The following is a 12,913-nucleotide window of genomic DNA, read 5'->3' on the forward strand; positions in this document are numbered from 1 at the left end:
GTAGGTATAAAAAAGTAAAAAATAAAATGCTGTATTCCAGTAAGTAATTACAATATAAGACTACGGTTCAACTGTAGTAATAATCATGTAAGAGGAATCTTACATCATCACACCATACTGCAAAAGGAGAAAAAAATACATATGATACATATGAACAATGCTTAGATTAGCTTTGTTTGCAGTGCAACAGAAACAACAGACTTGAGACACTCTAGGCTTATCATCCTCTCCACCACCATTTCCTTCATCCCCATGGCAACTACTCATCTCCTTATTCTAATCACTACAAGTTAACCTTGATATGAAACAGTGCACAAGGGACCACTCACACTTTTGTGCAGGCTTCTGAAGACAGACACCATCCCTAATAATAGCCATAAAAGAAATCACTGTCTCAATTTTATGGGAGCCTGAAGATGAATGATGAGCATACAAGACACGCTGAAAATGACATTTGGGGAACAAGTCAGAACAAGACAACAAAGAGCTGAAGATTTGAAAAGAAAATGATGTACTTGAGGAAAAAATCAACTATAGTTCCATGAAATTTGTAAAGTTGAGGATGTGGATTAGTCAACCATTATTCTTGAGCCTCACTGCCCCAAATAATAATAATAATAATAATGGATTGGATTTATATAGTGCTTTTCAAGGCACCCAAAGCGCTTTACAATGCCACTATTCATTCACTCTCGCATTCACACACTGGTGGAGGCAAGCTACGGTTGTAGCCACAGCTGCCCTGGGGCAGACTGACAGAAGCGAGGCAGCCATATCGCGCCATCGGCCCTTCTGGCCAACACCAGTAGGCGGTAGGGTAAAGTGTCTTGCCCAAGGACACAACGACCAGGACAGAGAGCCCGGGGAACAAACCGGCGACCTTCCGGTTACAGATGTGCTTCCCAACCCCCTGAGCCACGGTCACCCCACCAACCACCAACCACCAAGAAAGACATTCATTTCAACTTCAGTTACATATCCTGACATGTAAAACACATAGTTACACTCTGCATCTACGTGCTGTAGCTATTTGTCTACCCAATTTAATGTACTAGATCCTTTAGTTTGAGTGCTATAAATGAAAACCATAAAAACCCCGCCCTATCTGTTGTGCAGAGCTCATGATAGCCTTAATGATCAAATGCAAAACAAGACAACTCCTGAGCACTTACTTCCCCATAAAAGGTGTAAGAGATAATGCTCATTGCTATTCCTCTGATGGAACCCTGCCTTCATGCTATCAATTATTAGTGAGCTATGCAGGTTTCTAATAAGGATGAAATATTTTATACTTGTGTAATGAGGAAAACACAACTACTGAAACAAACAATTTTCAGAGGTGGTCCATAAAAACATTAAAGGTCTGGGCTAATATGCTCATATAACTTACTACATCATATCTGATGGGGAAAAAAAAGTAAACAAAAAAACATGACTGACAACCCAGGGACACTTCACTGTGGTTTATGGAAGTATTTTGTTGGGGGTCGCTGAACACATTTAAAACTAGTGCAGGAAAAAGCTTGGCCAAGAAGAGTGGAGATTGAGATGGCCTATCTCATTTTTATGGCGCCCCCCCCAGGCTACAAGCCGGGTAATTATCAGTGACCCAAGGAATGCGTGGCCCGTGGTCGTCTCTGGCCCTGAATGACCTCTAGTGACCCTTCCATTAAACAAGGCCAGCGATGGTTTGTCAGACAGAGCATGCACACACATACACACACAACACACGCGGTATAAAAATAAATAAAAGAAAGCGGCCACTACATGAGCACAACTAGGGTATAGTAAAAAATAATAGTCCATGAAATATCAGAAAATAGCGAATATCCCACGATTCCCAGCAATACATTTTTTTTTCAAATCGTGAAGATATTCAGTACATGTTTGAAAACATGTGTTTTTTAAATCCATCAAAATAAATACATGTGATGGTGATAAATTGCTGAACGTCCTTTCAATCCACCAATCAATCAAAAATCTAGAAAACAGATCTAATCTTTTCTTTCAATTCTAAACTCTATGTTTGCAAATTTAACTGACAAAATAAGAAAGAAATACTTTGTATAATCACTCTATGCTAGATTAAAAAGAAATGCTTTAATCTATTTATTTGTTTGATGTACAATACACAAAGTCAGCTGGAGTGCTGGTGTTTTAAAACAGAACACATCTTCAGTATCAATGTTCTGTTTTAAGCACAGAATTTCTTTCCATTTCCAACCATGTTGGATTTTTTGGATTTCTTAGATGTTTTGAGTTTCTACGGCTGCTCTCCTGACCAGTTCTCCCTAGTAAAAGAGATTTGAAATCAATAGAACATCCTGGTTAGATAAAGGTAATAAATATGCCATACACAGTGAGTGGCTAAGCATAAACATAATTTGTTGAGTTATAGATTACATCGCCGTACTCAGTGGAAAAGCAACAAAACTACTTCCAGTGTTACCCTACGACACAGCGTAATTATAAACTTTAAAAAGCTCTAATTTAATATATAATTGCGAATTTAACAAAGATCAAAATTCCATAATATTGTATGACATAAATCCAACAGGTGATGGTTTAAACAAACCATGGAGGCCACCAGAACGGAAACTGTCATATCTTTCTATACCAAAAGGAAAGGCTTCCAGTTCAGAGAAACACCTAAAAGACCAAACCCAGATGTGTTCAAATAATTCAAGGTGACATTGGTGCAGTTTTAGCTCAACATCCAACAGCAGTCAAAGCATTATTTTCATGCTATCCTGAAACACAGCTTACCATCTTGTGTAAGGCAGCTGGCAATGTCTTTGTCTAGAGATGGCACGATACCACTTTTTTATGTCCGATACCGATATCATAAATTTGGATATCTGCCGATATGAATCCGATATAGTGTAATTTTTAATATCTTGCTGCATTGTGTATAAGTTCATAGTCAAGTTTTTTTAAAAACAAACAAACACCAAAGCTATTCTGCTATACCTGTATTCAAAAAATACACTGCACCCAAAATGTTTCATAGTTCAGCAACACTCATCAAGCTAATAAACTTAAACCTGCACCATCCTTCCTATTCTGGTGTTTTAAAGAGTACTTAGCAGAAATATTAAACAACTTAACTAATAGGGTCGCCAACTCCCAGCAAAAAAAAAAAAAAAGGGAACCACCCTCTTCCTCGTGATGCTTAATCAACGTAATCAACTTTAATTTAATGTATAAAAAAAATGTGTAAAAAAATGCACAGAAATCTATTATTTTTCTACAATAATTAAATAGATTCAACATCTTTCTTCAACAGAGTTGCAGACTGCACTGATTATATCTTCCCAAAAGTACTATAGCTTACTAGGGTGTATTAGACTTTACAGTAATGGACTTCTATACATTTTACATCAGATTAAAACTTTGGTTGTAAGATTCAGATAATTATTTATTAACAGCTAGACGTTTTAAACGAGAATAAGAAAGAAAAGTGTTTCTTTGTACCACCCCCCACCCCCTTTTCCCTGTTAATCCCCTACCTGGCCCCCTGGCAAAACTTTGCCCTGCACAGTTAGCAGCCATCAGCTACGTAGAAAAGGATCCTGGTGTAGAAAGTAATATTAAATAAATTCTAACAGCAGCTTATCAAGCTTAAACGTGCTGCTGTTGTTCAGCCGCTGGTTTCCCCTTTCTGGTGCAAAGTGGGTGATAAATAAACAAGAGAGACGGACTAGCGACAGAAAAGCCGATCAGCTGATCATTAATCAGTTTCATGATTGAAGTAGCAGCAGGAGAGGGAGGGAGAGAGAGGCAGTCGCTCCATGTATCGGTTGTTAAACATAACGTGGGAATGCTTTACAAACATTCTGAGATGAAGTTGCACACTTGGTTTACTTCTCTCTGGGATACCTTTCTTGGAGATGAAATGCCGGGTTGGTAGCGAGGCTCCAAATGCTGAACCAGACCGCCAACAGGTCTTGCACGCCACAGCCGCTCTATCACGTGACGCATACTGCTCCAACATGCTACGGTTATGAGCTGAATTACGCCATGTTGCAAGTTTTCTGAGGTGCTTTTGTGATATTTAAAGGATCGGATTACATTTTTTATTTCTCTCCGATATCCGATCCGATACGTAATATTGGATCGGTCCATCTCTAGTTGTGTCATGGTTGTATCAGCCCAATCAAATGGATCAGTGACTGAAATCAGACAGGAACATTTTACTGAATAAAGTTGCAGTTATGCACTTTTAATTGTGTATTTTAACCATTTGAATAGGAAACATTTCAGTGAGGCATTCATCCCCGTGATTACTATGTGTGATAACACAATGGGCCGACCTACTGCTAATTCTGGGAAACACATTTACCCTGAAACAGTAATGGCTCATGCAGGACGTGAAAGTATCATTTAGTCCCATTACATTTACAATTCACAGCCACATAAAGAGAGTAGAATCTTTTCTAGTAGAGAAATATGAGACAATGAACACTTAATCACCACATTAATGAGATCAAACACCCACAGTTGCCTTCTTGGAGACAGAAAGAGCAATATGACTAGGATACAAATGCTCTGCATCAATGTTTACAAACTCTGTGATCATTCTACTCAACCCACAAATTATAATTACTTCACTTTAAACATGTGGGTGTTACACGTAGTGCAGTATAATTTCGGCAGCACAAATTAATGCACCCCTCTAAAAAAAAAAAAAAAAAAAAAAAACACACACACTGGGGGTCAATGTGATATATCTGAGGTGTTTACTGTGCTTTTGACCTCAAAACATAATTCTGAACAACAACATTCTGTCCATCCTAATTGCATCCCATAACACAAATGCATGTGTAAAACCAGGCTATTAAATGGGAAATAACCATCTACTAGGCTAAAATATTACCCTAGAGTAAAAGATTGTTTAAATATTTGTAGCAAAACATTTTTGGTCCAGCAAATTATCCCTTGCAGCAACTCAACAACATTGAACGAAGTGATGTTTTTTCAAAGGCTAATCGTATTACTTTTCTTCAAAGATGTGAAAAACACTTCACACACCGGACGAGAGAAAGGGGGCTGTTAAGATTGGGAGGATTGAGAGAAACAGTAAAGCATCTGTGTGTGTAACAGAACAGGTAAATTTGTGAGAAGTGACTCTCCGTAAGGCCATGAGGAAAACTCTTTGGGAACTGTGACTCCAAGCCAGAGGTACTGAAAAAGCAGGTGATAGCAGTAATGAAAGAAATGCAATAATAATGCAATAATGTTGGTTGGGTGAGTCAGCTGGGCCTCCGGCACTTTCTCCATAGCGCAGTAGATGACCTGGTTTCTCTCCTGTTCCGTTCCTCCACTGCAAACATAGGGCCAAGGTGCCAGCCATCAATAATAAATACACACAGTTACTGTTGCCACACGCCCCTGAGCTCCACAGTGCTGAGATGGAGGCTTATTAAAGGCCCTCCCTTCTGTTATTGTTTAGCCCTGGAAGAAAGTAGCGTTATGAAAAATAGGACAACAAAGAAGAGCATGGCTTGGCACAGTGTCAGGAACAGGCACCACTAAATTGCCACTGTCCTTGGATAAAAAAGTTGGAGCAGTGGGGCTGGCTTGATAGCTGAGTGATTAGGAGACAATGAACATGGGCACAAATCTCCCGAGCAGCGACTTAAGTCTTTTTTTATGGGTAGGAGTTTGCAAATTCTGTATAATGGAAATGTAAAGTGTAAAGAAGGAGGCAATTCATATCTTCCAGTGATCGCCTTTAAATAGACAATGTGGTATTCAACAATACAGTCTATTATCAGTTTCTTTAAGTCTGGGCAAATACAATTATATTTTTTAAGGCTGGCCTGGTCTGCATTTTTATTCAGATTAAAATTTACCCATAAAAAAGAAAAAATGCAATAAAATAAATACTCATTTCCTTCAGCTACATTCTTCAGACAGTTGTTTTTGTGATTGTGTTTTTCCAGCTCTACCACAGACATTTTGCTCGACTGATCTGGGGATGAGCCACAGTCTTACGCAGACACACTAACGGCTTCTGTGTGCAGCAGATTTTGTATTTGTTTACAGTTCCTGGTAGCGAGAAACAAAAGAAGTTGTTCAAGGTCTGTTGGACTCTGGCTTTAGCAAGACATCATATCAGGGACAGACACATCCTGTAGTAGACCTCGCTAATTTAACTCTTACCCACAGCATGCCCTGTCTGTCCTGGCGGTGCACCGGCTTGCTGTGGAAGGTTAGAATCCAGTTTGCTTGTGTTTCTGTCTGCATGTGTTTTATATGGCTGATGGGGATCTCTGAGGGAGCTGTTTGTCCATGCATCCGCTCTGTAATCACTGCCATAAAAGAAACAAGAGGCAACAAGAGACAGGCAACTGGCAATAAATGACACGTCCTCCCCATGGTGTAATAACTTCCCCATCCATCAGGCAACCTCTGCTCACACATTTCTCTCCCTCTCTGCCATTCTACTTCCTGCTCTTGCTCCTCTCACTACAGCCTTCATCTCTGGGGAAGAATTACTAGGACGGACAAAGCGATTGATTGAGCTGGGCCACCATTTGATGTTTATTTCAGCTCAAATGAAACTGTCTTGTCTTTTCAATAAACCTCTGGCACAGACGCGCAGGCAACAGAGAATATAGCCACATGATAAATTACAATATGATATCATACCTTCATGTGTTCTCCCCATTTCAGACAGACCATATTGTTCCCCCAAAAAGACCTTGAAATTAATCTGCAGCCCTCACAAATTTACTATTGCAGTAGACTTCTCCATGAGATCGATTTTACACCATATTCGTGTAAATGATGGCTGGCATGTCAAAGTCCCTAGCTTCCTACTGAGAGAGAGGCAAAACAAAGACAGCTAGAGGTGGAATCTGAGCAGCGAGGTAAGGGTCAGACATGCATGGTTAATAATGGGCACAGAGAAAAAACTGTGGTGAAATGTAAGGCAGCTAATGATTAATCAATGAGTCCAACTGTGTGGTTTCAGGACTATAGTGTAATTTTAAGAGTGTATCGATTGCCTTTAATAAATTATTTAATCGAAAATATTTCAACCAATCTTGCAGAGGACAAAGGACACGCGTGTAACTGCCAGATAATGCATTGTGGATTTGGTATTACTCCTGGCTACAACAACAAGTTCAGATTCTTCTAGTTTAATAAGATGAGGACATGTGATACATGTAAGGCCCTTCAGGCTACGTTGACTGTGGCAGTCTGTGCTGTTTCTCAGCCAGTTGTCCAGTTTAGCTAGCTATCAGAGACATGCAGTAACCCTAAACTAGCTAAGTCATTGACAATCTGCCAGTAGTGGTGGAGTACAACTTTTGCACAACTCTAATTAGAGCAAAAAATAGTAAAGTGATGAACTGTATTGACAACACTTACTGATGTCAGATTTTATAGACCAATAAAATTAGCGGTGTTTACTATTTTTGATGCATTTTCCTATTTTTAGGTCATCAATTTCATAGTGCCAGTGCCATAGTGTTCGAATCTCATTTGTCACAATCTTAAACATAGCTTATAATTAAATGTTAAATGAAGTGCTTCTTATATAGCGCCTTTTTGAGCACTCGGAGCGCTTTCTACTGAAAATCTCATTCACACACACGTTGCTTTTATCTATAATTAAGCACTTTCATATAACATTCCCACGCTCTTTCACACACTGATGGATGCACTGGGGACAAGATCGGGGTTCACTATCTTGCCCAAGGATAATTTGGCACATGAGCTGTAAGAGTCGTCGTTTGATCCACCTGCCGATTGGTAGATGACCCGCTCTAGCACCTGAGCCCCAGCTGGTTTCTCTCCTGTTCCATTCCTCCACTCCAAACATAAGACCAAGGTTCCAACCCTGACCCCATCATCATCATCATTATTATTTCTTTGCAATATAACTTGTATAATGATTAAGTCCTATAGTGTTCTCTTTGTTCTTCAGTTTCAACATGTGTCTTATAATATGATGGTTTAAAACATTTAGCAGCAGCATATGGATAAAAACATTGGCTATATTTCATGTATTTATCAATCACTGAGGGTAAATTTTTAACAACTATTGGTTTAGGAAAGTGAAATTAGTATACTGCATAAAAACAGAGCTTTTGAGACCGAAAAACAAAATCTGTTCTTTCAAAAACAAGTGAGGGTAAGGTGATGTGGGCTCCACAGCAACATTTATTTTTTCTGCAGGGAAAGTCACATGTCACCATTCTCTCCGCCTGCCACAAAGAGGTCATAAATTACCTGTCCATAAGCCATCAATCTGCACTGGGAGCGACAGCAAACATCAAGCTTACACTCAATCTCGCACGCAAACATGCACGTACAAATACGGGCAGTAGACACAAACTAGGAGAACGCCACATGCGCATGGACCCGACTGTGTACTGGTAACAGTGTTTGCAGTTTCACCAGCCTGCGTTGCACAAACTTTCCACACTTGTAGATAAATATTCTCCAGTTTCACAAACACCAAGGGAAATATTTTTTCAAGCACTTCCACAGAGAAAGAGGTCAAATTCCAGCAGAACTGACTTTAAAAATTCATTTTGGTGCATTTAGTTCAGTTCATGTATACTTCCACCCCGGGAAAGTGACAGCTAGCTAAAAAAGCAGGTATTTGTTCTATTTTTACAATATGAAGAAACAGGAATGAGAGCAGATACAGATTCAAACATGTTATTGCATGAGGCAGTGATAACACACTTTGATGAATTATCGTTTTTCTGCAGCAGGAACACCAGCAGAAACTTGCAGTCACATCAGTTAGATCCCTTCAGCATTAATAATGCACAAGCCTTTATCTTTCTTCTCTGACCTCTTAAATCACTATCACAAAGCTGCTGGTCATGGAGTTAAGACTCCTTCCATTTTCCATCTGCTTTGCCTCAATCCATTCCTCTTCATTACCTATAATCTTATCTACCCTCTATTTTTTTTCCTTCACACAATCCACAAGAGTCAACGGGATTATTCGTGGAGAGATATTTTCTCTTGCTCGCCAAGCAGCAAATACCTTGTCTAACACAAGTTGTTAGGACAGTTAGGATGTGAACAGTTTTTAGGGAATCATCCATTCCTGTTTAGGTTGGCAGAAGAAAAAAAATAAGAAAAAGAAAACATTCTTCGTGACCAAAATGCAATGTCATGCTACACTGTGGGAAAGAGGTGAAACATTTAGTACTTTGCGAGCTTGCGTGTTTGTACATGTGCTTGTGTGTATGGGCTTATGTGTGTGTGTGTGAGAGACTGCAAATGAGAAAGAGAGCGAGAAAATCTGATGAATTGTTTCATATATGGCATCCATCAGCAGTCCTGTGATTTATGGGGTTAATAACAGAGTCTATTCACAAGCCTGCAGTCCTGTTGTTTTTCTGTTTGTGGTGGGATGACAGAAATACTACAGCCAAACCACCCATTTGTTCTGATCCACTCTCATTTAAAAACCTATAAAGCCAGCCCTTGCTGAACTCTGTACCATTTGGCACCACGGATAAGACCATGTGTAGGTATTTGTAAATATTCACTCAAAGCATCCCTTCAATTGCATTTATACACATTCCCTAAACCAGGCAAACGCTACTACAAACTTGGAATTCTCCTTCCAATTTAATTTTCAATGTCTGCAATACTGGGACCAACCCGAGAGTTAAGGGAAAAAATTCAATTTTAAGAAAAATACTTGGAATTTAATCTGAAACTGCGTGCAAAAAAATAAATAAAAATGCATAGGTGACAAATGCAAAGACTGCAAAAGCTCTTAATGTATTGCTGACACACTCCTACTTTTGAAATGGTCCTCTTTTTCTCCTGTGATTCCTCAAACCTTTTAAACCTTCAGTCAGGAAAAATGTGCATATTTCCATACCACCTTTAAATAATACAGCAGCTGCACGTAAACCAGGAATGAAGACAACACTTTGGTATAGCACTGTATGGTAATCCACAGTCATTCTTAATGCCTTCAGGCTACATCTATACCAGATGCTCTACCCTCTATGAGCCCTCATATTTTATTCACCACTAGGTCTCACTGTTTCTCAAAATTGCACATAATTCAGATAATATGGTAAATACTGCAAACAGCTTTGCTGCTTCGATAAAGGAAATTCCATTCATTTCGCCTCCAAAGCTCCAATAGTGTGCGCACATATTATGACGATGTTAACCACATTAATAGGCAATGCCGTTTGATTCTTCATAATGTTATTTGCAAAATATCACATTTCGCAGTAAACCATGCATCGCAAATAAACAAATATAGAAAATGGCCAAAATACATGGTTTCGCTATCAAAAAGACATCAGCTATAATGTACAATAGATGCACCTGTTTCACGACTGTCTGGGGCAATGTAATTGTGTACATCGTCCTGAGCTTTATAATAGGGGCAGTCATTATACATGCAGTGTAATAAAAAGATAATTATGAATTCCCCAACCGTGTTCTGTCATTTGGCAGGCTCTTTAACACAAAGCATACGTTCCAATGAGCCTCAGCTAATCTTCACAAGAGAAGAGGAAATTGGCTCTCTTCAACTGACTCCATTCCACTTTTCATCTGTGGACTTGCCAGTTTTGAAATCAACATGAAAGATTGGAGGATGAGGGCAGAACAAGAGCAGGGGGAGCACATGAAAGCAGAAAAGTATGCGAGAGCAAGGAAAGAGTGAAGGGGAGAGACGCAAGGTGTGGGCAACTATAAGGAAATGAAAAGGGGGAGGCGAGAGAGCACAGCGCGGCAGTGATAATATGTTTACCTACTTAATGCTACAGTAGTGCTGATTGCTTTATCAACCCAGTGAGCCTGCATATGAGACGGAAGATTTGCAAGCAGGAAGATTGATGAGACTGGTATGCAAGAAATAATGTAATAAGAGTATCTGTGGGACGTGTTATGAAAAGTAGAGACAGGGAAGAGGTAGAGGGAGGGAAACTGGGCTGAAGTAGCAATTGCCTTGTCTTCCGAACACTGTAGCTGTCACAGCAGGCTACAGGTTACAGTATGTGATTGTGGCAACTACCCTGAGCTGGCATGAGTTAATGGGAAGCTGCAACCTCCACAGCTCTCTAATTGCTGTATTAAGTGGTGGGTAGAAAGATAAAAGGGAAAGGTGTGGGGCTAAATGTGTGAGGACTCATAATGTTTGAGGTGCAGAGGGAGACAAATTAGCCTGTTGATAAAGGCAGCCATGGAGGGAATGATGGTGTGTTTGGAACATTGCCGTAGGTTGATTGATCACCTTGCCACAGCCCTGTGTGTGCGTGTGCATCTCTGTGAGTCTACTTGTGTGTGTGTGTGTTATAAATGTACTTACAAAAGAGTTGCGTGATTAATTACTCCTAGCATCATTCTACCTATGTTATCAGGACGCAATTAAAACTGAAAGAAATCGGCTTCTAACACTGTCAGAGCTGCACAGTGCATAAATGTGTTTTCTTAAATTTTTGCTTTGCTGAGGACACACTCATTAAATCAAAGCCAGCCACTGTTAGTAGGTACCCAAAATATGCATATGTCAAAAAAGACACAAAGAGAAAACAGCCGATTGAAATTGCCACACAAAATGTGTTTTGTCAGTTTTGAAAAATTAAAGAGCAGAAGAAAGGTCTTTGCATACAATTTGTAAAATGTGCAAGCCTGGATTTGATAAAAGATTCTTTATTCTAGTGACTGCTTTCAACAAGCCTTGAATGTCTGTTGTCATACTAATGCAATTTCGTTTGACAGAGAGCCTTTAGCCTAAAATAGATCCATCAGCATTCTTAACCATTCAGTGCTCACAAACACACTTTTGCACATACTCACTTGCACACATTAAAAATCTATGTACTGTAAAGTTAAACTGCTCTAACTACAGGCACATACGTTAGATATAACATACACACATTCTTACGCTTATATAAAAGAAATCTGTAGCTCAAGCCAGAGGCCTTGATATGACAAAGACACAGCTCAAGGATAGAAAAGCACTTTCTCTCACCAAGGCCGATTGCTGTGAAATGGAATGGAAACAATGATACCTATAGCGAACAACAAGCAGGCAGACAGACAAACAGAGAGAGCAAGCTAACATCACATCAGTGCTGCTGCCACAGTCTCGTTTCATCGCCAGTCAAAGCCATTTAGAGAGACGCTGTTAGATGGCCAGACCCGGGGCATCGGCAGCCACTCTCCCAAAGACTTTGGAGCCATATTTATCTGCATTACAGATTAAAGTGCTGGGGACAATCAGATTGGAGATGGCTAATTCCAAAGCTGTCTACCAGCAACATTTAGCAACACAACAGCCGAGTATTCCTTAGACTTATCTCTGTGTGGGTTTAGATGAAAGCGCTTGTTGTCTTTTTTCTCTTTCCCCTTGTGTGTTTTCATTGCTTGTTTATCACCCAATCTTCGTAGTGCATCCCAAGTCGAAGTGGCTGGGTTCAAACAAAATGCCTTCTTGCTAATTATCTTCAATTCCTCATCTTCACAAGACCACTCTCTCCCCACTTTTGCAATTGAATGAATTTGCATAATAATGACTACTTGGCTCAGTGTAGTGTAAATAACTGGCTGGTGCAGGCTAACTGTCCTAATTTCAGTACTTGTTAGGAGACAGGTTAGGCTCCTTAAGGAATTAGTGTTGGTATAACCAATGCCAGGTGATCTGAAGAAGGCCCAACTCGAAATGCAGCTGCCACTTGTAATTATTTTCCTTATTAAGTCATCTGCTGATTTTGAATCACAGAAGTAGGTAATAGGGATCACAATTTCCTCGAGCCCATTGGTTCTAATCAGCAGTGCACTCAGTTTATAGTGATACAGAGGAACACCTTTGATACAGGTAATGAGTACTCAAATAACTGCACAGTTAATCATCAACACTGACTAAATTAAACACCACTAAATATATTAGTTTTATGTCATT

General features: G+C 39.6%; 1 protein-coding gene across 3 annotated transcripts in view; it reads right to left on the reverse strand.

Moving 5' to 3' along the window:
* robo2 (roundabout, axon guidance receptor, homolog 2 (Drosophila)) overlaps nt 1-12,913 on the reverse strand; it is a 259,431-nt gene that overhangs the window by 215,571 nt on the left and 30,947 nt on the right. The window lies entirely within an intron of this gene.

This window comes from Neolamprologus brichardi, chromosome 14, assembly GCF_056152115.1.
Source record: "Neolamprologus brichardi isolate AB-2024 chromosome 14, ASM5615211v1, whole genome shotgun sequence".
In the NCBI taxonomy this organism is placed as follows: Eukaryota; Metazoa; Chordata; class Actinopteri; order Cichliformes; family Cichlidae; genus Neolamprologus; species Neolamprologus brichardi.